Raw genomic sequence first — 27,021 nt, 5'->3', positions numbered from 1 at the left:
CAGACACTTTTTCCCAAAGTGACTTACAATTATGCCAATTCAAGCAATTAAGGGTTAAGGGTCTTTCTCAGGGGCCCAGCAGTGGCAACTGTGGTAGTGGGGCTTGAACCAGCAACCTTCTGATTACTAGTACAAAAACAATTACATTTACATTTGGGTCATTTAGCACACACATTGTTTTCCAAAGCAACTAACAATTATGACAGTTTGAACAATTGAAGGTTATGAGTCTTGTTTAAGGACCCAACGTTGGCATCTTGGTGGTCGTGGGGCTTGAACCGGCAACCTTCTGATTACCAGTACAGTTTTTGCACAAACAATCACATTTACATTTGGGGCACTTAGCAGACACTTTTTTCCCCCAAAGTGTCTTAGAATTATGACAATTTGAGCAATTAAGGGTTAAGGGTCTTTCTCAGGGGCCCAGCAGTAGCAACTGTGGTGGTGGGACTTGAACCGACAACCTTCTGATTACTAGTACAAGTTTTGCACAGACAATTACATTTACATGTGGGGCATTTAGCGGACTCTTTTCCCCAAAGCGACTTGACAATTCGAGCAATTGAGGGTTAAGGGTCTTGTTTAGGAACCCAACATTAGCAACTTGGTGGTGGTGGGACTTGAACTGGCAACCTTCTAATTACTAATACAAGTTTTGCACAAACAATTACATATGGGGCATTTAGCAGACACTTTTTCCCCAAAGTGTCTTACAATTATGGCAATTTGAGCAATTAAGGGTTAAGGGTCTTTCTCAGGGGCCCAGCAGTGGTAACTGTGGTGATGGGACTTGAACCAGCAACCTTCTGATTACTAGTACTGCTGAGCGACCTGCCCTACATGTTTTGGCATTTAGTTTTTATCCAAAGAGACTTCCATATACCATGTGACCAAACACAATCTAAGCAATTGAGGGTTAGGGCCTTGCTCAAGGGCCCAACAGTGGCAGATGTGAGGCTTAAACCTGCAGCCTTCTGATTACTAGTGCAAGTTTAGCACAGACAATTCCATTTACATTTGGGGCATTTAGCACACACTTTTTTTCAAAGTGACTTAGAAATATGACAATTCGAGCAATTGAGGGTTATGGGTCTTGATTAGGGACTCAACATTGGCAACTTGGTGGTGGTGGTGGGGCTTGAACTGGCAACCTTCTGATTACTAGTACCAATGAGAGTACTAGTTTTGGCATTTAGCAGACACTTTTATCCAAAGAGAATTCCATATACCATGTGACCATATACAATCCAAGCAATTAAGGGTTAAGGGCCTTGCTCAAGGGCCCAACAGTGGCAGATGTGTGGCTTAAACCTGCAACCTTCTGATCACTAGTGCAGTATCTTAACCACTGAGCTTCCATTGTCTCTACACATCGTTTTTCTAGATGGAATAATGAATTCTACCATTGGGTGTGGCATCCCTGATTAAATATCAGGGTTAACCATGCCATCTGGGCGCCGTTCAGGCTTCACCTGCACCTCCTCTGGGTTTCAGGGCAACTGGAACAATGTACCATGCAAATCAGTAAAAATGACGATCCCATAAAGATTTTGCATCCTGTCTTCATTAATCATGAATCGTCTGATTTTCCTCTATGCAAGTTTCATGTTCTTTATATTTCGGACTGGGTTTCTTTGCCCAGATCAGAAAGGTGCCCATTTATCACCAGTCCACCGACACAATGGCTTGTTTAGGTTCGAGTGTGAGGCCTGCGTCAGAGCTTTCTCATTTCAGACCTTCGTACATTCATCACTGTTGCTCCACTTTCATTCACGCTAAGACTGAAACGTTCTACTGGAGGTTTACCCAGAATCCTCAGCTCACACGTGGAGAAACCGCCAGAAGTACAGACACCAAACTCTCCATTTAAACCTCAGACATGTTAGAGTCTGTATTTATATCAGTGTCATCCATAATGGACAGTCAGATGTAGATTATTGACGTAGAGCTTCAGTTTGTAACGTTTTGGTTGAAGTCTGTTAGGTCAGGAGACGCTGGTGTGCTAGCGGATTATCCCGCTGCGCCACCTGAGCACCCCGTAGGCTTTTTAACTAGATTCTGTTTGATCTCCCACAGTGGGACATTGATTGCCCAAAGCTCCACCCACTAGGCTACCAAAAACACAAAACATTGTGGGTTTGGATTCTGGCTCAGCCATGCAGCCACTGTTGGGCCTTGGGGAAAGGCTCTGTCTGCTCCCTGGCTAACGCTGCACTCTGACCCCAGCTTCCAAACAACCTGGTATACCCGAAAAAGCATTTCATTGTACTGTATGTGCTAGAAAAGCTCCTTGTGCTCTGACCATGGGTGGCTATGGCAATATTCAATTAAACAATTGAACTTTGTGAAGTGCACCCAAAAACATCAACATTAAACCAAGGACACACCAAGGATGGTGCATAGACCAAGTCATACACACAAGATGCAGAATCGGACACACTAGAATAACCCACCAACACTTGATAAAAGGAGAAACCCCCCCCCCCCCCCCCCAACCTGTGAAATCTTCCGAACACCTATTACTGAGGCCCTACTAAATTCACGGTTGAATGTAAACCTAGAACATCCAGCAACGGTGCAAGGCTTCATGTTCTGTCTTATATACAAAAATTCTCGTCCGCGTTTGACCCCCCACCCCTCCCGCGTCCACCGAATAGGTTGGGAGTTTTCTAATCTCAGTTGCCCCAGTCATGTTTTTAGCTGCTTTAGACTTCGACATCTTGGACATTTTGACTAACCGATTGCTAACTGAATTGCCGTAGGATTGTTAAGACCGCCTCATAGTTCAAATTAACCAATAAATGTGAAGCACTTGAACACTACATGAATGAAAAATGTGAAATCACTAAACACAAACCTTAAATTTGGAATTTCACAGCAAATTTCATATTACACAGAAAAAGGCTCATTTTACGCTGTGACGCAATTTTTATGGCCGTGAATTTAGTAGGGCCTTACTTACTACGATAAGGGCGGGACGATGGCTAAGTGAGTAGCACTGTCGCCTCACAGCAAGAAGGCCCTGGGTTTGATCCCCAGGTGGGGCGGTCTGGGTCCTTTTTGTGTGGAGTTTACATGTTCTTCCCGTGTCCGTGTGGGTTTCCTCCGGGTGCTCCGGTTTCCTCCCACAGTCCAAAGACATGCAAGTGAGGTGAATTGGAGACACTAAATTGTCCAAGACTGTTCGATATAACCTTGTGAACTGATGAATCTTGTGTAATGAGTAACTACCGTTCCTGTCATGAATGTAACCAAAGTGTAAAACATGACGTTACAATCCTAATAAACAAACAAACTTACTATGATAAAGCACAAAGGAAAGACAACAAATACACGTGCCTAAGACCATAAAAGTAATTCTAACACAATACATCACAAGAACAGTTTTTTTATATTTTGTCTATGCATTTTTCTCCCTTTTTTAGCACGTCCAATTGCCCGATTGCATCATGCTTCCTTTCAACCAATGCTGATCCGTGCTCTGATTGAGGAGAACAGAGCTAACCCACGCCCCCTCCGACACGTGGGCGGCAGCCGTATGCATCTTGTCACCTACACTTTAACGAGTGCAGTGCAGATCAGCACTGTGTACGGAGAGACACACCGTGACGGCACTCTTTTCCCTTCTCTGTGCAGGCGCCATCAATCAGCCAGCAGAGGTCGTAACTGCATTAGTTATGAAAAAGACCTTATCTGGCTTTTTAATATCCCGCCCCTATCTGAACAACAGGCCAATCGTTGTTAATGTAGCCGCTCCGCCTCAGCTGGCAAGGCAGAGCTGAGATTCGATACGATGTATTCAGCCACAAGAACAGTTTTAAACAGCCAATAAAATAAAAATATAAATTGGATACAAAATATAAAGACCAGAAACATAATAAAGTCATGTCGTAAAATGACACAAATATGTGTTAAACGTGGTGTTAAAATCCAAACAAATTCACAGGTGAACATGACGTCCTCCTAAATCCCGAGCGTTAGTGGGTGTGTGTTCCTGTAAATGCTCGTGTGTGACACATCAATAAGTCAACACCTCAAGTAACACTGCATCAAGCAAACACTGTAATTAGCAGCCATCATTTATACACACCGCTCATTTTAATTACAAGCTGCCACCCAGAACTCTCAATTTTCTGTTTTTTTTCTTTAATCTTTTCATTTCCCCTAAACATGATGATTACATTTAAGTAGGAATAAAATAAAAAAAAGGTATTTTTTTCTAATGTTTAAATGTTTGTACCTGAGCTGAACCTTCACCTTCGTATCCATGAATTAATGCATGACAGCTGTTGGTGTTGTGTAGACAGATGTGCCAAAGGGCTGAATGAGCGGCTGATGGAGGTTTAAAGCGCGCTCTGTTGACGGGCGTCTCAAGCCAGGCACAAAACCATTAATTCGGGTTGAGAATCAGCAGCTCTGCTGATGTACCGGCTCGGTTACTGTTGCTGTTGAGTCTTGGGCACCGCTAGTCCTGGCAGCACCGACCCACAGACGCCAATGTCTGTTTCTGTGGTGGTGGCACCTAAGCATGGCAAATCAGAGCAATCAGAAATGATTAGACTTGTTGACAACACTGAAGAGGTTTCTTATTGCAGTGTTTACAATGCTGAATGCCGGTAGGTCTTTTATTATCAGGCATTTTAGCTGACAGCTGTCTGTTGGCACTCAGCTAACTGTATAAACCATTTATCAACATGAAAAAGAACTTATGTACAAGGTCTTTAGACACCCTTGGAAAATTCCTTCATTCATTGTCTGTTTTACCACCGCTTTATCCTGGTCAGGGTCACAGTGGGTCTGATTCATTGGGCGAAAGGAAACACCCTGGACAGGTAACCACAGAGCACACACACACTTAGGGTCATTTCTAGTAGCTCTGGTTTAGAATTTCCTCATTGTTTTGTCTGGCCAAGGTCACAGACCATTTCAGTGCCTGTAATAAAGCATGAGGGTCAGAGGAGCAGGCCAACAGACAAACTAGGCCATGCTCTGTGTGAAATGTACTGGACCCATGGCACGACCCTGAGGTTCGCCGCTGACCAGTCTTTGCTTACAGAGTCAAGTCTCATGTTTATTATCTGGATAGGTCCTGAAGGTGACTCCCCTGAAAAATTCATTAATTCATTTTCTTTTACCACCAGTTTATCCTGGTCAGGGTCGCAGTGGGTCTGATTCATTGCGTGGAACACACTAGACAGGTTGCCAGTCCATCACAGAGCACACACACACACACACACACACACACACTTAGGGTCATTTCTAGTAGCTCCAATTGGCCTTTGGACTTGTGGGAGGAAACTGGAGCACCCGGAGGAAACCCATGCAGACACAGGGAGAACATGCAAACCTCATATAGAAAGGACCCAGGCTGCTTGGCTGGCTAATCGAACGCAGACTCTTGTTGTGAGGCGACAGCGCTACCCAATATTAACTGCCTTCACGACACGTGGCTGCAATCTAGATGTAGCCACCAGCCACTCCTTTTTACCAACCAGTGCCAGATTGCTAGAGAGACCATAAACATGTCTGGAGGACCATGCTAAACTCTTTGTATTCCTCTACCACCCATGCCAGCTCTCTAAATGAACCCTCTTAAGGCTTTCTTTCAGTCAGACCTTGACTCTTGTGGCCAGTGGCATCTCAGCCTGTTGGCTGGAGACCTGATTGCCACGAGCGTCGTTTATGATAACAAACCTCTAAATGACAGGTGCATGTGGAGGCCCATTGCTGAAACATCTGGATTTAAAAATGCCTACTAGTGAACAGCGTGTAGCCATCTGTGCGACAGGAGGTAAACAATCGCTGCTGGTGCGAACAGGGTTACAGGTCAAGCTGTTCCTTATCTGGTTTGTGTGTTGTTGTATTGGGATTTGCAGTTCAGATGAATCCTCACCAGTTTAATCTTCTCTGGTTTAGAATTTCTTCATTGTTCTGTCTGTCCAAGGTCACAGACCATTTCAGTGCCTGTAATAAAGCATGAGGGTCAGAGGAGCAGGCCAACAGACAAACTGGGTCATGCTCTGTGTAAAATGTACTGAACCCATGGCACGACCCTGAGGTTCGCCGCTGACCAGTCTTTGCTTACAGAGTCAAGTCTCATGTTTATTATCTGGATAGGTCCTGAAGGTGAGGCACTGACCTCATGCTGGTGTGATTCTCGGTTGCGCTCAGAGATACGAGCGTGTCGGCAGAATAAAAACACGAGCCTGCTGTAAAGAGAAATTTTATAGCTTCAGATCAGTACCAGGGTTCAAGCTCACTATATGAAAAGCGCTACCCAATAAATAACAGCTCTTAAAATTGCCTTCATGACACATGCACGACACCCTCACTGGCTGCAATCTAGATGTAGCCACCAGCCACTTCTTTTTACCAGCCAGTGCCAGATTCCTACAGAGTCCATAAACATGTCTGGAGGATCACGCTAAACTCTCTGTGTTCCTCCACCACTTGTGCCAGCTCCCCAACCGGACAGCAGCACCAAGAAATGAATCCCATTCAGGCTTTCTTTCAGTCAGACCTGGACTCTTGGGGCCAGTGGCATCTCAGCCTCAGGCCAAAAGTATGTGGACACCTGAGCTTGAGCTTGTTGGACATCACAGTCCAAAACCAGTCAGCTTTTCACTTACACTTGAGAAGGAACTCTTTCTATTTCTATTCATGCATTTGTCTTCCGCTGCTGGGAATCCTGCAGACGGCTGGAGTTCCCTCACACCATCAAATCAAGTCATTCTGGAACTGAAAAGGGCTCAAACGTTTGCCACCAATTTAAAGCATATCACTGATTTAATGGCTGAAACACCTAAACTCATTAATAAGAAGGGTGTCTACAAACTTTTGGTCATAAAGGACCTGTCCGAAAACCTAGTGAGCTCTCTAAATAGACGCACTTTACGTCATCGTACGGATGCTCATCCTACATGAGATAAAGGCTGTATAAATTCTTAGATACCCTGAAATGCTGCCTACTGGGGTGCCCTTTTTGCCTCCTCCACCACCCTCACTTTCACCGAGATGATGCACAGACCAGCATGTGGCCACTTCTTTTCACCTACCAGAGATAAAGTCTTACACAAAGATAGAAATATCCACAGACCACTGTAATTGCATTGACGAACCCCTTTGACCTTCCCCACTCAGACACAGCCAATTGTGCCTTTTAGATGTCGGCAGTATGGCTAACGCAGCTAGGTTTGAATCCCAGAGCTGGAGATTTTAATGGTGGAGGGCTAGTAGTGTCCAATGTTTTATGAACCATGCAGATGTCAGAATTATTTTGTTATAGCAAACAGAATTGTAAACAGCTGGAAACCAAAAGCTCAGATAGATTCCACCACATAACCCTCCTAATAAGTTCAGACCTGCTGGGGGTGGAGGACAGACTCTTTACTGTAACTAATAAACAGCCTGGCACACCACAGGCTCGCTTCAGGCACAGATGCAGACACGTACCTTCAATATGCTAGCAGTACTCGCCAACATCCCCCAGCATTGTAAAATACAGGCTAATAACCGTCTGAAGCTCAAATCTGTTTTCAAATCACCCCAGAAAGCAACATTAGCATATTCGCTGAACACTGAAGACTGTATGGGAAAGTCGTGCGCTAACACTTCATGTCATGTCCTTACGTGCAGATCTTCCAGACCATTTAGACCAGGATGTCATTTCAGCAATCATGCCTCTAAGCAAGCTGCAATTAGCTTCTACATCTGCACTGATGGAGCAGCGTCTTCAGACAGCTCTGTGACGGCATGATTACAGACCGAAGCAGCCAGCCGCCGTCACGCTGCTTTCCGTCAGATGAACTAAATGAGGTTTATTTATTTTGAATAATTTACTAGAATCAACAAGTTTGCATGGAAGGCCCAAAAGTATTCGGACACCTGACTACGTCTGGTTTAATTTTCTATATAAAACAAACAAACCAACCTGGACACCAACATACACAAAAGTGCAAGATCAAGATATCCTTTATTTGTCATATATACTGTACATGTACAGTACAATGAAATTCTTTCTTCGCATATCCCAGCTTGTTTGGAAGCTGGGGTCAGAGCGCAGGGTCAGCCATTGTGCGGCCCCTCCTGGAGCAGACAGGGTTAAGGGCCTTGCTCAAGGACCCAACAGTGGCTGCATAGCAGAGCCTGGATTTGAACCGCCAATCTTTTGGTTGATAGCCCAAAGTTCTACCCACTAGGCTACCACTGTCCCATACACAAAAGTCCAGCTTTACCAAGTAAAGATTCACTAGCAAAGTGTAGCCAAAAGTATGTGGACACCCCTCCTGATTTTTGACCCCGTGCTTTCCGTGGTTTTTGGACTGGGATGCCCAACGAGCCTATAGTCAGGTGTCCACATACTTGTGGCCATGATGTCTACTTGAAGTCTGCAGTGAATCCAGTAAATTGATTCAAAATAAATAAACCTCATGCAGTTTATCTCTGGACATCCCAGTCCAAAACCATAAAAGAAGGATGTCCACATACTTTTGGCTACACTTTGCTAGTGACAAGTAAGGTTAAACATTTGTGTACTTTGATGTACAGGTTGCTCTTTTCTCCCAATCTAGTCATTTCCAATTACCGATTGCAACTCCTCTGCCGCTTGAGTCGCCCCCACTCTGACCAAGACGAACCGCATGTAACCGCTTCTTTTCACCTGTCAGAGGTGGAGTGAAGAACCCCATTGACCATCATCTTGTTTAATTTTTTAAGTGTACAAAAGGACCAACTTGTACACCAACGTACACAAAAGTTCAGCCTCACCATGTAAAGATTCACTAGCAAAGTGTAGCCAAAAGTATGTGGAAACCCCCTCCTGATTATTGGCCACCCGACTCTGGTTTTTGGACTAGGATACCCAACGAGCCTGTAGTCAGGTGTCCATATACTTTAGACCATGATGTGTACTTGAAGTTTGCAGTGAAACCAGTAAACTGATTCAAAATAAATAAACCTCATGTAGTTTATCGCTGGACATCATAGTCCAAAATGATAAAAGAATGGTGTCCACATACTTTTGGCTACACTTTGCTAGTGACACTTAAGGTTCAGGTACAGGTTGCTCTTTTCTCCCAGTTTAGTCATTTCCAGTTCCCGATTGCAACTCCTTTGCTGCTTGCACCACCCCCGCTCTGACCGAGGTGATTCGCACACCAGCATGTAGGCCACTTCTTTTCACCTGCCAGAGATAAAGTCATCCACAAAGAAAGAAGGAGAGAGAGCTAGCTCCATCTGTGACACATCCATCGACCACTGTAACGGCAGTCAGAAACCCCACTGACCTCTCCGCACTCAGGCACAGCCAACTATGTTTGTTAGATGCTGCCAGCCACATGGCTAAAGCAGCTAGGTTTGAATCCCAGAGCTGGAGATCTCAACGGTGGAGGGCTAGCATATGAGATCATTGAGAGAACAGGACCAGTTGTCCTCATTCAGACTCCTGGTTACATTTTGCTATGGTAATGTATAATTGGGGGGATATAATTGTTGATGATCTGCAAAATAGGGTGAGCATCAAGGGTGTTTTAGGTTCCTAATCTTTTAGTCACAATGGCTTCTTGAATTTCTCCAGGAAGTAGATAGGAAACTATACGGTCTAGCATGACCCGCTAAGCGATGCCTGCATGTAATAAACAGGTGTAGCTCAAGGTAAGGTCAGTAGCACAACTGGAATGAAATCGTCCCACTTTATGGGTTCAGTTTTAATATACCTTCAGGTTCCTTAGTGTCTCCTATGCATACACGTCCACCTCCACACGAGATTTACACCAGAGGCTCCTCAACACACCCTCCGCGGTATAAACAAATTGGCATTGTGTACTAATGAAGCACCGTGAGGACACCAGGGGGGTCGTAGTGGTGACGGACCACCAGTCAAATCAGGGACAAAAGAGCTTTCATGAAGTGCAACTTTAATCCGTTTTTATTATTGCTGTAAATTACGGCTGATGCCCCGTGTGCTCGCGGCAGGAATTCATGAATTTTAAGCGGGCTGAGAGGCCAGACCGATGTCACACACGGAGACGAATAGTAAGACATGGTAATCTCATGTTCGGTCCCCCAGGTGACCTCTGAATGCGATAACCCAGAGGTCACTGCAGATTTTTATTGATACCACCCTCACTAGCATGGAAGACAATTGAGACGCCACAAGCATGATGTTTTATACTAAAGGATTTTTTTTCTGTAACTGATCCTCAAGGTGACTTTCTTTCAGGACCATAAACTGAACAGAGGCTTGAGATTAAGCTAATACTTTGTCAGGGGAATCAGAGCAAGAATATTGGTCCTGTTCCTACATGTTCCCCTTTCTTGCACCCCTCATTCCAAACCAAAGATCAGGCCAAATAAGAGCCAACAGTTGTGGTAACAGCAACCAAAGTGCTGCGTGTCCCATTTACGTGTATAATAGAGTCTTGTTTGTCCAAACGTGAACTGGTACCATTGGTTTTGGGTCTTATATTTTTGGAACTGGGGCCTTTGTAACTTGGACAGGTTCATTTTGTCCTAAAAAATGATCTGTAAGACAACTGAGACGCTACAAGCAGGATGTTTCATACTAAAGGATTTCTGTAACTGATCCTCAAGGTGACTTTCTTTCAGGACCATAAACTGAACAGAGGCTTGAGATTAAGATAATTTTATGTCAGGCAAAAATATTGGTCCTGTTCCTCAGTGTTCCCCTTTCTTGCACCCCTCATTCCAAACCAAAGATCAGGCCAAATGAGAACCAACAGTTGTGGTAACAGCAACAAAAGTGCTGCTTGTCCCATCTTCATGTATAATAGAGTCTTGTTTGTCCAAACGTGAACTGGTACTGTTGGTTTTGAGTCTTATATTTTTGGAACTGGGGCCTTTATTACTTACAGGTTCATTTGGTCCTGAAAATGATCTGGAAGACAACTGAGACGCTACAAGCATGATGTTTCATACTAAAGGATTTTTTTCTGTAACTGATCCTCAAGGTGACTTTCTTTCAGGACCATAAACTGAACAGAGGCTTGAGATTAAGCTAATACTTTGTCAGGGGAATCAGAGCAAGAATATTGGTCCACACACCCCTCATTTCAAACAAAAGACCGGGCCAAATGAGAACCAACAGTTGTGGTAACAGCTACCAAAAGTGCTGCTTGTCCCATCTACATGTATGACAAAGTCTTGTTTGTCCAAGTGTGTACCATTGATTTTGAGTCTTATATCTTTGGAACTGGGGTCTTTATTACTTGGATGAGTTTATTTGGTGCTGAACATGATCTGAAGTCACTGGTACTGAAAATTTGAGTTTATTCTATTGGATCTGGTATTTTTAGATTGGAATTGGTACTTTAACTGGAACCTTTGGTACTGGGTCTCCTGCCTTTGGTAGTGTGTATGCTACCTTTGGTTGTGGGTCTCCTGCCTTTGGTAGTGGGTCTCCTGCCTTTGGTAGTGGGTCTTCTAACTTTGGTACTGGGTCTTCTACCTTTGGTAGTGGGTCTTCTACCTTTGGTACTGGGTCTTGTACCTTTGTTAGTGGGTCTTCTAACTTTGGTAGTGGGTCTTCTACCTTTGGTAGTGGGTCTTCTACCTTTGGTACTGGGTCTTGTACCTTTGGTAGTGGGTCTTCTACCTTTGGTACTGGGTCTTGTACCTTTGTTAGTGGGTCTTCTAACTTTGGTAGTGGGTCTTGTACCTTTGGTAGTGGGTCTTCTACCTTTGGTACTGGGTCTTGTACCTTTGTTAGTGGGTCTTCTAACTTTGGTACTGGGTCTTGTACCTTTGGTAGTGGGTCTTCTACCTTTGGTACTGGGTCTTGTACCTTTGTTAGTGGGTCTTCTAACTTTGGTAGTGGGTCTTCTACCTTTGGTAGTGGGTCTTCTACCTTTGGTACTGGGTCTTGTACCTTTGGTAGTGGGTCTTCTACCTTTGGTACTGGGTCTTGTACCTTTGTTAGTGGGTCTTCTAACTTTGGTACTGGGTCTTGTACCTTTGGTAGTGGGTCTTCTACCTTTGGTACTGGGTCTTGTACCTTTGTTAGTCGGTCTTCTAACTTTGGTACTGGGTCTTGTACCTTTTTTTTAGTGGGTCTTCTACCTTTGGTACTGAGTCTTCTGCCTTTGGTACTGGGTCTTCTACCTTTGGTAGTGTTTATTCAGCCTTTGTTAGTGGGTCTTCTACCTTTGGTACTGGGTCTTCTACCTTTGGTAGTGTTTATTCAACCTTTGGTACTGGGTCTTCTACCTTTGGTACTGGGTGTTCTACCTTTGGTTGTGTTTATTCAACCTTTGGTACTGGGTGTTCTACCTTTGGTTGTGTTTATTCAACCTTTGGTACTGGGTCTTCTACCTTTGGTAGTGTTTATTCAACCTTTGGTTGTGTTTATTTAACCTTTGGTACTGGGTCTTCTACCTTTGGTAGTGTTTATTCAACCTTTGGTACTGGGTCTTCTACCTTTGGTACTGGGTCTTCTACCTTTGGTTGTGTTTATTCAACCTTTGGTACTGGGTCTTCTACCTTTAGGACTGGGTCTTCTACCTTTGGTAGTGTGTATTCAACCTTTGGTACTGGGTCTTCTACCTTTGGTAGTGTGTCACATATAGGACACATTGAAACACAGCCTTCTTGTTTGTTTTCTGTGGTCCCAGTATGAGGAAAATTGGTAATGGGTATGGGGTGATTAGATTGGTACACAGATCCATTAATGCCATCTCTGCTGGATCATGCACGTTTTGCTATGCGTCTCTCATACCATCCAAATCAAGGACATTACCATTGTGCACGGGTTTAAATTTCAAGTAACCTTGACGTCATCTGCGAAGACTCAAGATCCTTCGGACCCTATAATGGACCTTTTAAATCTTCTGGCAGAGGAATAGGATCTGACAGGATGCAACCTTTTGAAGTGCATCGTACCACACACAATTAACCTTCAGGGTATTAGCATGGCACGGCTGCTGTAGGCCTCTCTTCAGAGACGCTGCTGGCGTGACCTCGTATACAAACTCCTGTCTCCAGTCACCTCTGTCGTCCTGCACGCTGCAGCCGCAGACACGCTGGGATTCCTGGAAGCGGTACAGGTCGTAACAGCGTGCCATGTCCCGCTTCCTGCAGTCTGCCTCTACCCAGCGGGTGAGGAAGGGTATCTATTTATAACCCTGGCACGCTCACAGACTCCGGTTCTTACTCACTTTTCAGTGCTGTCTGCTAATTCGGTTACGCTGCCTCGGTGCCCTTGGTAAAGTTGGCGGACTCGGGCAGTCTGGGTTAGTAATGGGACCATTTTTGATGAGTGTCTTCAGGCCAAAACCTGCATGATCTGCTCCTGCGTCCAAACACGTCCATACTGAAGCATAAACGATACATCAGTTCACAACGTGAGATCTTCTCACGCCAATCTGCTCATGATTAAATTCTGCTTTTATTATTAAGTCGTGCCAGATTTATTTATTTATTAGGATTTTTGTTATGTTTTACACACTTTAGTTACATTCATGATCGAACAGGTAGTTACTGGTTACTCAAGATTCATCAGTTCAGTTTTTTAATGGACAATTTTGTTAGTATGTTAGTATGTTTAGGGTTTAATGAATTTGGCCTGTGCACAAACCAAAGGCCATTGAAGTGGTTTCCAAGCTCCGGGGTAATGTGTTACCCATCAGCACCTCCTGGTCCTTACCGCTATTATCCGCCTCAACGGTCATTTACCAGCAAGCCGAGCTGGAAGACTATAAAAACGCAGACTCCGTCCCAGCAGCTGCCGGACGTTAAACGGGTACAGTCACCTCACCCTGTGCTGTCTGATGCACCCCGGGAGACGTTCAGCAGGAGGGCGTGAGCGTCTGACTCAGGGTCGATTGTATATATATTTTTTTCCTCATGGATTTTTTTTCCTCCTCTCCTCAGGCCACGTTGCCAATTATTCTCAGGGTTCAGCGCCGGTGCCTCTGCTGTTCCGGCTACCGGAGCACTAATGGAAGTAAAATTCCTCTGTGCCCGTTTGCCAATAATGTCTGGCGTAGCAGGTAAAATGTAATGACAGGATTGACTGCGGAAATACCCGCCAGCCACTCTCTGTCCGCCGAACCTGACACCTGTCTGAATTTTTGTACGTTCTTCTTGATTTGGGGTGCTTTCAAACGAAATCAGATTGCCGACTTGACCCCAGGACGTCCTTCACATGATTAAAAATTCAGAGCCATTATTGCTTCTGCGGTTTAATTACAACACAAAATGGGCGGTTGCCTCACAGCAAGAAGGTCCTGGGTTCGATCCCCAGGTGTGGAGTTTGCATGTTCTCCCCGAGTCGTTGTGGGTTTCCTCCAGGCGCTCCGGTTTCCTCACACAGTCCACATACATGCACAAGTGAGGTGAATTAGAGACACTAAATTGTCCATGACTGTGTTAGATATAACCTTGTGAACTGATGAACCTTGTGTAATGAGTAACTACCGTTCCTGTCTTGAATGTAAACAAAGTGTAAAACATGACGTTAAAATCCTAATAAACAAACAAACAAAACTACAGTAGAATGTTACTAGATGTGTATATGGTGTATGTGATAAGAAGTGCGTCAGTTGCATGGTATGACTTCCAAAGCCCAGTTCTAGCTGGTTTAGACCAGTTCCTATGTTCTATTTAAAGGCCTCAGAAAACGAACAACCACGGACGTCACACCGAGGCTTTGCTTGCTTTGTCGCGCACATGGAAGCTGGGCGAACTCCGCGACAACGCGTGTGGTTGGTCGGTAAAAAAAGAGGCGTGGAAGAGGAAGTATGCTGAGGCCTTAAGTACTCTCTGTTAATGATAGAATCCCCCCCCCCCCCCATTTCCCCCCCCCCTAATCTAGTCATGTCCAATTATTGTCCTCTATACTGATTCGACCCTTTACCGATGACTGAGTACGCCTCTCAACTGACATACGCCCCCTCCGGCACGTACAGTCAGTACAGACTGCATTTTTCACCAGCACGAGTCGAGTTCATACACTGACAGTCACTGTGCATGGAGGGTCACACCCCCATCAGCATTATTCCTCAGCCCTGTGCAGGCGGCATCAGTCAGCCAGCAGGGGCCGCAATTGCACCAGTTATGAGGACCTATGATCCGACTTTTTTACCCTCTAACCCTGAACAACAGCCAATCGTTGTTCAATCGCTGCCGCCCAGCCCAGTCGGTAAGGCAGAGCTGAGATTTGATACGATGTATTCGAAACCCCAACTCTGGTGAGCCAGCGTACTTTACCGCTGCGCCACCTGAGCGACCAATGATAGAATCTTACACTGTCCTACACGGTCACCAATGAGAGTATATAAGGGTGTTTATTTTCCCCTGTGTTATCGCATTCACAGAGTCTCTGTGTGGGATATTGTCGGTGATTAACTTCTGCTTGCTGGTTTGTGAGGGGTTAGCAATACTGAGGCTTGTTTTTTTTTTTTAAAGAGAAACGTTAAAGTACAAAGCAGGTCACATTAGTCTGTTTAGGGTTTAATAACCTTGTGAACTGATGAATCTTGTGTAATGAGTAACTACCGTTCCTGTCATGAATGTAACCTAAGTGTAACAACATGACATTAAAATCCTAATAAACATAAACAAACCAAAAACCGGCGTCGTATAGGGGCACAAACAACACCTTTCTCTTTTCATTTGGACCGCTCGTTCAGACGAAGAAAGTCAAAGACGTCCAGCGGTGCCGTCTCCTGCAGACGTGATCTCTTCGAGCAACGTCAAGCCGATTCTCCAGCCCCGGACTTTGACGGCTGATCTGAGCTGATACTCCGGCGGTACTCAAGATCGAAATTCATTAGACGTGAGTCTTCATTTCTACCCTCTGCCACAAATAGGTCTTAAACGCTCATGCTAGATACACGAGCGCTAATAGCTTTGAAAGGCACGAGGAGCAGAATTCATCAGATGCGTAAATGCGCCTCCTAAGTGGCTTTTTACAGAAGAGCGCGATTATCTGTTTGTTTCTTGTCGAGCACAAAATGGAAAGCGGTGAAAATAATCACACTGTTTGCTTTGAGCCGCAATTAGAACGATAAGCCGGCTAACGCGACGCTCGCTGGCTTATTAAAGCCTGGTGAAAGTTTTAGAGCCTGAAGCTCCTGTCTTCCTGTTTTCTTCTCCTGCTTTTGAGCTCCACCACAAAGCAGAACCTGGTACAATAGGAATAATAATGGCTGGCTGGGCTTCAGAGGATTCTGGATTCAGGTGACCTTGATGACTAAGGTCCCCATGGCAAAAAAAACAAAACACAAACAAAGCTGTGGAGGATTTCTTTTCCTTTCAGAGAATGCAAACATTGCCGCTACTCCCTTTTCCCGTCACCCTGCACCACCCCACACTGGCTGAGAATGGCTACGATCAGCGTCTGCTCCCTCTGTGTCCGCTTCTTTACATCAGACAGTGGCACATTTTCACAAAGACTCATGCTATATCCTCTGTGTTTCTCAACCACTCATTCGAGCGCTTTGACCAGACACCAGGAGTCGCTGTTGTCCTGGCTGTGAGGGGAAACCCGTCTGACCTGCCATCCCCCAGACACAGCGAATCATGCCTGTTAAGTGCCTGTTGTGTGAGATTAGAACTCGGGGGGCTTCAATCCACTACAGTCGGATTATTCTTTCTGCAAGATTTCTGCAAGGTCAGGCCTGGCTTACAGTGAGCATTCTGATTCATCCCAAAGGTGTTTGATGGGGTTGAAGTCAGGGTTTGTTGCAGGCCAATGGAGTTTCTTTACACCAAACCTGTCAAATCACATCTTTACTGTTTACTGTTTTAAGTTTGGCGGCACGGTGGCTCGGTGGGTAGCACTGTCGCCTCACAGCAAGAAGGTCCTGGGTTCGATCCCCAGGTGGGGCGATCCTGGTCCTTTCTGTGCGGAGTTTGCATGTTCTCCTCGAGTCGGCGTGTTTTTCCTCCGGGAGCTCCGGTTTCCTCCCACAGTCCAAAAACATGCAGTCAGGTTAATTGGAGACACTGAATATCCCTATAGGTGTGTGTGTGTGTGTGTGTGTGTGTCTGTGTCTGCGATGGACTGGCACCCCGTCCAGGGAGTTACTGTGTGCCTTGCCCCCATTGAAAAGCTGGGATAGGCTTTAAGTGTTAAAGCCCAAGCTGAGCTCGTTGTCATTGCCCACCTGCCACACCGTCGACAAACCTGAGTGATCGGACAAGAGAGGCAGAACGACAACAACCCAACATCCCTGACCACCAGAAATTTCTATGACCTACAACCCCCAAGCTCTGCACCTTGCAAACAGCAAGAGTGTGATGTATGTTCTTGGTGCCTTATGCTTGTCCACCAATTGGCACAAGCACGGGCACCTGAAATGTCACGTTCGCCCAGTATGTTGTTTACTCTTACCCCTTTTCCACCAAAAAAACCCTGGTTCTTGAAACGGTTTTGTTTAGGTTTCTCTGAACCTTGGTGTTCTGTAGAGAACCGACGCGCGTTTCCACCAGTTTTTGAGAACCAGGCAGCGTCATCATCGGTGGGCGTTACTTACTAAGAGTTAAGAGCAGTAATAACATGGCGGAGTGTGTGGATTATGTGCGAGCATTTGTGCTGCTGTTACAGATGTAGCATCGATCTCACAATAGATGATAAGAAGACGTGACGTGTTTGTCTCAGTTTTTGTTTTCTTTAGTTTATTAACGTGAGAAGCGTTTTGCGCTTCGCTTTCACCGCGACTCTCGGCGCAAATAACCGATTTGCTCAGCGCTCGGCTTGAGTGATAAAACATCATTAAAGTTCGACAACATGAATCTGTGTGAAATAACCATTAAATCCACTCTACAATACCACATGTATCTGTGTTTAACTGGATTTACTTCACGTGTGTTTATGCAGCTCGGGGAGTCGAAAAAGCTTCACGCTTTATTTTTCACGCTAGGCGTTTTCCGTTCTGTCCGGGTCACGTTTATCTCGTAATATCACACAGTTCATCTTTTTAAAGGCGCTTTGAAAATATAAGCGGCAAACTGGCTCAAAATGTAATCGGGTGAACTTTAAAAGATAAAAATACGAGACCCCAGCTGACGCCATCGTTGCTAACGCGCTATGCTGTACGACATGACACGCCCACTGACGGACGTCACGGTTCGGGCTGAAAAACCAAGTATTCTGTGGTGCCAGATTGGCCCGCTAGTTCACTGTCTGGAACCTCTTTTTTCCGGTGGAAACACGCGAAACCGGTTCAAAGTCAGGTTCGGGAACCGGAACGGGCTCCGTGCTGCGTCGGTGGAAAAGGGGTATCTGTGAGTCTGTACATTGGATTCAGAAAGAATTAAGATCCCATAAGTTCCTGATTATATTTCAAATAGTTTAAAATACTCATGCTGAAGCAGTAAGTGCCATCCGCCAAACTATCGGCGCCAAATAATTAGATGTTTCTCAAGTCATAGGTACTGCTGGGCTGGAATGGGTCGGGTTATCTTTTAAATGATTTTTCTAGTCACATAAATCGCCGTTGGTCAGTGCAGAACTTCTCGGACGGTCCATGACTGTTGCTTGTTGGGATGCGACTTTAACGCCTCGCGTTGTCCGCACTGCCTAACCGTATCTTAACGAGTCACCCTGCCTTTGTGCCCAGGCATGGGCCTTTGTGCCTGGGAGGGACCATCGTCAGCTCGCCCCACATCCTACGGGACAATGGTCCTCCTTTAAGCGCCATCATGTGCCGCTTATTAAAGTGAAACACTGCCACAACGTGACAACAGATGCGCCATTGTGTCCATCATTCATGCCCCCTCTCACTGTAACTGACCCTAATTATGTCTTTTTATTAGCCTCCGTGTACAGTGCGTCGTGTTTACTGTGTCATCGGAGAGAGAATAGATTCGGATAATCACATGCTCGCACGCACAGATGTTCACCGAGTGTGACCATGTCACAGTGGGAACACTGGAGTTCTATATCGGCCTCTTGTTTGCAATATTACCACAATGCGTGTGCCGGCTATTTAAAGATCACTTTTCATAAGCTAGCTCTTCAGAGTGTAAGCAGTGCTGGGTATTTTGGTGGTGTACTCGGTGTGTGTTTGGCGGTTTGGAGATCCTGAGGGGATATTGTGTTCTGACAACTGATACTCTACAATGAGGGTCAGATGATACAGGAAAAACATATTGCACCCTGGGGCCAAATGCCTCTGAATTAGCACTGTTCCCTGAAACTACCCTGTGCTGCTTAGCTTAGCGGCCTGCCTTCATGGACTCGGGCGCTTTACTGAAAATCTCCACTGTTCATTGCTAACATGATAAATTATCCTTTTTTTTTTGTGCTAATTTTGCATTTATAGGATGTTAAAATGATTTCACATGGGCACAACCTCATATTTCTATTTTAGTGAGGAAGAAAATGTTTTGCCCTTAAGAATCTGTTAGCATTGAGTTCAGATATTGTTTCTGTTTTTCTTACTGTTTGAAATTTAGATGAGAATATATTTTAAAATAGAATGTAGGCAGTTTCTGCAGCAGCGCTCGCTGTCATCCATGCATCCATCCATTTACACACAGTGCCATCCATCTATCCATACATCCATCCACTTACAGTGCCATCCATCTATCCATTTACACACAGTGCCATCCATCTATCCATACATCCATCCACTTACAGTGCCATCCATCCATCCATTCACATACAGTGCCATCCATCCATCCATCCATCCATTCACATACAGTGACATCCATCTATCCACCCATCCATTCACATACAGAGCCATCCATCCATTCATCCATCCACTTACAGTGCCAACCATCCATCCATCCATTCACATATCGTGCCATCCATCCATCCATTCATCCATTCACATACAGTGACATCCATCCATCCATCCATTCACATACAGTGACATCCATCCATCCATTCATCCATTCACTTAGTGACATCCATCTATCCACCCATCCATTCAAATACAGAGCCATCCATCCATCCATTCATCCATTCATCCATCCACTTAGTGCCATCCATCCATTCACATACCGTGCCATCCATTCATTCATTCATCCATCCATTCATTCATCCATCCACTTACAGTGCCATCCATCCATCCATCCATTCACATACTGTGCCATCCATCCATCCATCCATCCATTCACATACCGTGCCATCCATCCATCCATCCATTCACATACCGTGCCATCCATCCAACCATCCATCCATCCATCCATTCACATACCGTGCCATCCATCCATCCATCCATCCATTCACATACAGTGCCATCCATCCATCCTCTTACAGTGCCATCCATCCATCCACTTACAGTGCCATCCAGCCATCCATCCATTCACATACCGTGCCATCCATCCATCCACTTACAGTGCCATCCATCCATCCATCCATTCACATACCGTGCCATCCATCCAACCATCCATCCATCCATCCATCCATTCACATACCGTGCCATCCATCCATCCATCCATCCATCCATCCATCCATCCATTCACATACCGTGCCATCCATCCATCCACTTACAGTGTCATCCATCCATCCATCCATCCACTTACAGTGTCATCCATCCATCCATCCACATAGTGTCATCCATCCATCCATCCATCCACTTACAGTGCCATCCATCCATCCATCCATTCACATACCGTGCCATCCATCCAACCATCCATCCATCCATTCACATACCGTGCCATCCATCCATCCATCCATCCATCCATCCATTCACATACAGTGCCATCCATCCATCCACTTACAGTGCCATCCATCCATCCACTTACAGTGCCATCCATCCATCCATCCATTCACATACCGTGCCATCCATCCATCCACTTACAGTGTCATCCATCCATCCACTTAGTGTCATCCATCCATCCATCCACTTACAGTGTCATCCATCCATCCATCCATCCACATAGTGTCATCCATCCATCCATCCATCCATCCATCCACTTACAGTGCCATCCATCCATCCATCCATTCACATACCGTGCCATCCATCCAACCATCCATCCATCCATCCATCCATTCACATACCGTGCCATCCATCCATCCATCCATCCATCCATTCACATACAGTGCCATCCATCCATCCACTTACAGTGCCATCCATCCATCCACTTACAGTGCCATCCATCCATCCATCCATCCATTCACATACCGTGCCATCCATCCATCCACTTACAGTGTCATCCATCCATCCACTTACAGTGTCATCCATCCATCCATCCATCCACTTACAGTGTCATCCATCCATCCATCCACATAGTGTCATCCATCCATCCATCCATCCATCCACTTACAGTGTCATCCATCCATCCACATACAGTGTCATCCATCCATCCATCCACTTAAAGTGTCATCCATCCATCCACATACAGTGCCATCCATCCATCCATCCATCCACATACAGTGCCATCCATCCATCCATCCACTTACAGTGTCATCCATCCATCCACATACAGTGCCATCCATCCACATACAGTGCAATCCATCCATCCATCCATCCACATACAGTGCCATCCATCCACATACAGTGCCATCCATCCATCCATTTATCCATCCATCCATCCACATACAGTACCATCCATCCATCCATCATCTGTCTGTTCATCTGTCCATCCATTCATTCATCCATTTATTTATTTATCCATTCATCCATCACTGGGGAATTGGTTATGTAGTTAGGAGAGATGCTGCTTCACGGTTTCTGTTCCTTTGGATGCTGTTAGCTCATCTCACTCTGTATTTTTTGTATTTTTCTATATAAGTTCGTGTCAGTTCTCAGATCTCTTGTTGACAATCACGTTTTCTTATCTGACCCGAAAGATCTGACCTTTAACCTAATGTACAAAACCATTACAGATTTCTGAGCCTCACAAACATCTTTCTTCAGATCGCCACCCCTCGCTGTCACAAAGCATCGTCCTTGGTTTCATCATCACCCACATCCAGACTTTGTGTTTTTGAGCCCCCTTCTTTATGTAACGTTTGTTTATGTCCTGCTTTCTTTCCACCACAGAGACGCAGCGCCTTTTTCAAACATACCTCCCAGCATCAACAAAAGACATCAGCCACGCCGGCTCGGATGGCTGCGGCAGCCGCTGTCTCTACTCCTTATTTTTCTGGCACATGCCGTTGACCCCGAGTGTGTTCTAGTTCTAGTGTAAACCGTGCCTTTTGTTGGTGGTTTTTTCATTTTGTTTCGATGAGATGTGTGCGTCCAGGCTTATAGAAGCCTGAAGAGGTCAGGAGTGTACGTGCTGAAGTATGTTATCTTCAGAGCTTTTGAAGAAGACATGTTTGTTGAGGCATACACTGATCAGCCATAACATTAAAACCACCTCCTTGTTTCTACACTCACTGTCCATTTTATCAGCTACACTTACCATATAGGAGCACTTTGTAGTTCTACAATTACTGAATGTAGTCCATCTGTTTCTCTGCATGCTTTTTAACCTGCTTTCACCTTGTTCTTCAATGGTCAGGACCACCACAGAGCAGGTATTATTTAGGTGGTGGATGACATGGTGGTGGTGTGTTAGTGTGTGTTGTGCTGGTATGAGTGGAACAGACACAGCAGCGCTGCTGGAGTTTTTAAATATCGTGTCCACTTACTGTCCACTCTATTAGACACTCCTACCTAGTTGGTCCACCTTGTAGATGTAAAGTCAGAGACGATCACTACGACATCTATTGCTGCTGTTTGAGTTGGTCATCTTCTAGACCATCAGTGGTCACAGGACGCTGCTCACAGGGCGCTGTTGGCTGGATATTTTTGGTTGGTGGACTATTCTCAGTCCAGCAGTGACTCCAGCAGCGCTGCTGTGACTTATCCACTCATACCAGCACAACACACAACCACCATGTCAGTGTCACTGCAGTGCTGAGAATGATCCACCACCCAAATAATACCCCAATTTAGCATAGTCAATTCGTCTTCCGCTGCTAGAGACTCCGGTCATGTCTGAAGACGGTGTTTTTGTCTGCCTCACACCCAGTCCATCGGCCCCTTCTTATTCGCCCACACTTTTAGTGAATTTGCATGTAAAGCCAGTTCTCCTCCGCTTTCTATACGGGTGCCTCGGGATACCAACCAGGGTCCGTACACAGACACAGTCTGGTCTTTTCCCACCCAGCAGACTTTATGGCCAAATTTTGTCTGCTGCAAGTATTGCCAATTATGCTCGTTAAGGGTGGCCACTCGACCGTGGGCAGAGCTGAGATTTGAACTTGGGGATTTCAGAAATCCAGCACTGGTGTGCTAGAGGAATATCCCAGTGTGCCACCTGGGCACCACTTAGTATGGTTTTATAGTTGTTTCGATTTTGAATCTTGAAGTTTACGTCACTTTTTAAAGTTGACTTCTTCTATAGCTACTCAGAGCTCAGGATCACCCATTGTTCAGCACCTTTTGGAGCAGACAGGGTTGAGGGCCTTGCTCAAGGACCCAACAGTGGCTGCATGGCAAAGCCTGGATTTGAACCAGCAGTTTTCCAATAGATAGCCCAAAGCACCACCGCTAGGCTACTACCGTCCCGGACTGGCACAGAAGGGTTCGATGCACTGTATTTACCACCAGGATCAAAATGATGTGCAGTTTAACACAGTAACACAGTAGATCTTATGTTGGTCCAGACCAGACACCACAACCTTCATGTCCTTTGGCATTAATGAGTCATGGGCGTCCAACAACCTGGCATGGTTTTTGGCTTGTCACTCTTTGGACCAATGTTCGTACTGTGGGCACCTGTGACACCCCTTGTTGTTTGGGAGATGCTTCACCCAAAATTCCTCAGGTCTTTATGCTGCTGCTACTGAATACACATGGCCGTGTCCTTTTCTAAGGACTGGTCGTAATGTTTTGGCTCTGTCACTGTGCTAATTCTGCTCTACTCATGCAGAAAACAGATCCACATGCAGAGCGCTGGTTCCCAGACTTGCAGACTCAGCTGGATCCTCTGTTTTGAAGGAGGCAGACAGTCTACTATTGAGAAGTTCCAGATGTTACAGGAGTTTTATATTCATCTTTCTACTCACAGGGTCGACAATCCTGACCCCCTAAAGGGAGATGCATTAAACCGTACAGAGATCTGATTTTTGCACTCATGAGTAATGGAGTAATGATCTTCTGTTTATTTGTGGTCAGATTGGACCAGTCACGGAAAAAGTCATTACATCATAAGACTGAGCTTCTGATTTTTTCCTTCCTTTTTGTCTGTTGTTTGAACATTCGAACATTTCTTTGATGCACTCCTGCTAGCACGACTCCCTCGTTCACCCAGGAGGGCCAGAGGCTAGCACACACCTCCATCACCTCTGTGTATAGCCGCCGGCTGCTTCTTCACAGAGAACACACACGGTGGAACACACTATACTCTTTTTGTTCCTCCACCACTTATCTTGACACCTTGAACAGATTATAGCATAAAAGTCGCTCAAATCAGTAAGGCGGTAAATCTCCATCCGGCAAGGAGTTGCCCCTTTTTGCCCCCACCCCCCACCCACACACAGGTTTTCCTCAAGTGACTGTAGGAATTTGTACCAATTCAGTTAAAATAGCATTTTTTAGGTTCTAATTCTTCAAAAGGTGTTCAATTTGGTTGGAGTACAAGGCTCTGTGGGGGCCACTGGAGTTTCTACATACCAAACTTGTCAAATCAGGTGTTTTTGGACACCGTCAGTCCAGGAACAAGCCTTGTTCAAATGGACCTGCTACAACCTTGGAATATTTTATACAATTATTTTACACACCTGTTAGAAGTAGGTGGGTCTGAAACTCTGTAATCAATAATTGATATTCAGGATGGGTGTCCACATTCTTCTGGCTATATAGTGTGTTTGCCAGTTTTGGGCTAAGGTCCTAAGGCTAAGGTCTTGTCATGTCTGTAAAGCTGAACACTCATGGAGGAGAGTTGGAATTACACTCTGTGGTATACATTGGTTGGGTTGGTTTGAAGGGTTGGTAGGGCAGATAAGCAGATAAGGTACTGGACTACTAATCAGAATGTTGCTGGTTCAAGCCCCACCACTGCCATGAAGCTACTGTTGAGCCCTTGAACAAGGCTCTTAACCCTCAGTTGATTGGATTGAATTGGATTTGGGCACAAATATAAGTTGTTAAATGCTGTAAATATGTATTGCAAATAGTAGGGTGCATATGTGCACACCTTATGATAGTGCACACATAAAATCATTCCTTCAACCCAGAGAACATGGAATTTATCTTCAGTTTGGACGGCTAGTCTGCCATTATCGGATCTAAAACTACCAACATTCTATTGCTGTTCTATTGGAGATTGTTGTTGTTCTACTGGAGAACGTTGTTGTCCCGACCTTTCAGATATATCCACTGTTGAAGTGGCTGTTGGCTTTACAAAAAAACAAATTGAATCAGTCATGTGATCAAAACCAAGAATGAAGAACACTACTTAATAAGACATAATCACATCTGTGGTGATTTGATATCTTCACAAACTTAAATATGTCATGTGAGAAGAACCGAAGCAACAGAAACCCCACTGTGGAGGATCCATAGCAGATATTTTCGACTCGAATGCAAATCAGCGTACCTAGATTTCCCAGGGCGAGCCGACATTCCCAGCTCCTCCTGAGAGACCCGCATCCGTTTCTGATCAGACAGTCCTTCAGTTAGCCGTGAGGTTTAAATTGGGTTTAATAAGATGATGGTGATGATGGTGATGATGAAGATGAAAGCCTCCAGCATGTTTTTAGAGTTAAATTCTGAATCTGAAGGTTGATCAGTTTCTACATACTCGTTCCCATAAATAGTCAGAGTAAAACCATGAAGAAAATTCCACCTTTTTAAAACCCAGTTTCCAAAATAGTTGGGACAGTAGGGAAAAAAGGAACATCAGAAAATCAGAACAAAAACACAACATTTAATGTTACCTATGATGAAAACATTTGTTTTGTATGTATTATTTTGTATTTAAGAAATGTTATCAACTTTAGATGATTTAGGGGAAGCACATGTTAGCCTTCATACTGCCAGGCTGGTAGCTTTAGTGTGGTCGAAGAAAATAAATCTCATTTTATTTGGATTCATTTTTTGGATTATTTTAGGACTAATGTCTTTAAAATTGTGTTTAATGAAGTAAACTCTAGTTAAAACATCTAGTCGTTTTTTGGGCCAGTTCGGTAGCACCAGGTGTGAATTTTTAGTGCTTTATTGAAAGCTTGTTTTGGAAATCACGTGTGAAACTGATCGAGACGGAAACCAGTCATTCCTCCACGTTCACATAAACTGTTTTATAGTGTGATGATGTTTCCTCTCTCCTGACTCACTAATGATGCGTGGATGTTCTCAGAAGCACTGGCTTGTTTTGCACCAGGCTGACTTTATGAGATCTCTCTGGTTCAGCTAATGATTGGGTTAATCTGCACCCGATTGGCTGTTTGTTGGCTCGTCCTCGGACCCCCCCATCCCCGTTTGCTGTTTGTTTATTTTGACGTTTCTCGTAGCTGCCTGGCTTCATTCTTCACTGCTGTAAACAGTTTGTAAATGATCGGAAAATGACGAGGCATGCGGGGTGACTTGGCCTCCGGCGTTTCTCAGCACTCGGTCTCGTTTGTTTTGGTCGCTGGTTTTGTAGACCCAGCAGGGCAGAAGGAACTCATCCGACCTCCAATCAGCAGGTCAGTTTTAATTGGATGGGGAACTGAATAAACATGATTGAGCAACCACAAACCACTTACAGTGTATCACAAAAGTGAGTACACCCCTCACATTTCTGCAGATATTTAAGTATATCTTTTCATAGGACAACACTGACAAAATGACACTTTGACACAATGAAAAGAAGTCTGTGTGCAGCTTATATAACAGTGTAAATTTATTCTTCCCTCAAAATAACTCAATATACAGCCATTAATGTCTAAACCACCGGCAACAAAAGTGAGTACACCCCTAAGAGACTACACCCCTAAATGTCCAAATTGAGCACTGCTTGTCATTTTCCCTCCAAAATGTCATGTGATTTGTTAGTGTTACTAGGTCTCAGGTGTTCATAGGGAGCAGGTGTGTTCAATTTAGTAGTACAGCTCTCACACTCTCTCATACTGGTCAC

General features: G+C 44.9%; 1 protein-coding gene across 3 annotated transcripts in view; it reads left to right on the top strand.

Annotated features, from left to right (window-relative positions):
- Positions 1 to 27,021, top strand: part of cdkal1 (CDK5 regulatory subunit associated protein 1-like 1) — a 350,733-nt gene that overhangs the window by 42,849 nt on the left and 280,863 nt on the right. The window lies entirely within an intron of this gene.

The sequence above is a fragment of the Trichomycterus rosablanca genome, chromosome 3 (genome assembly GCF_030014385.1).
Source record: "Trichomycterus rosablanca isolate fTriRos1 chromosome 3, fTriRos1.hap1, whole genome shotgun sequence".
Classification (NCBI taxonomy): Eukaryota; Metazoa; Chordata; class Actinopteri; order Siluriformes; family Trichomycteridae; genus Trichomycterus; species Trichomycterus rosablanca.
This window is presented reverse-complemented; position numbering and strand designations above follow the sequence as displayed.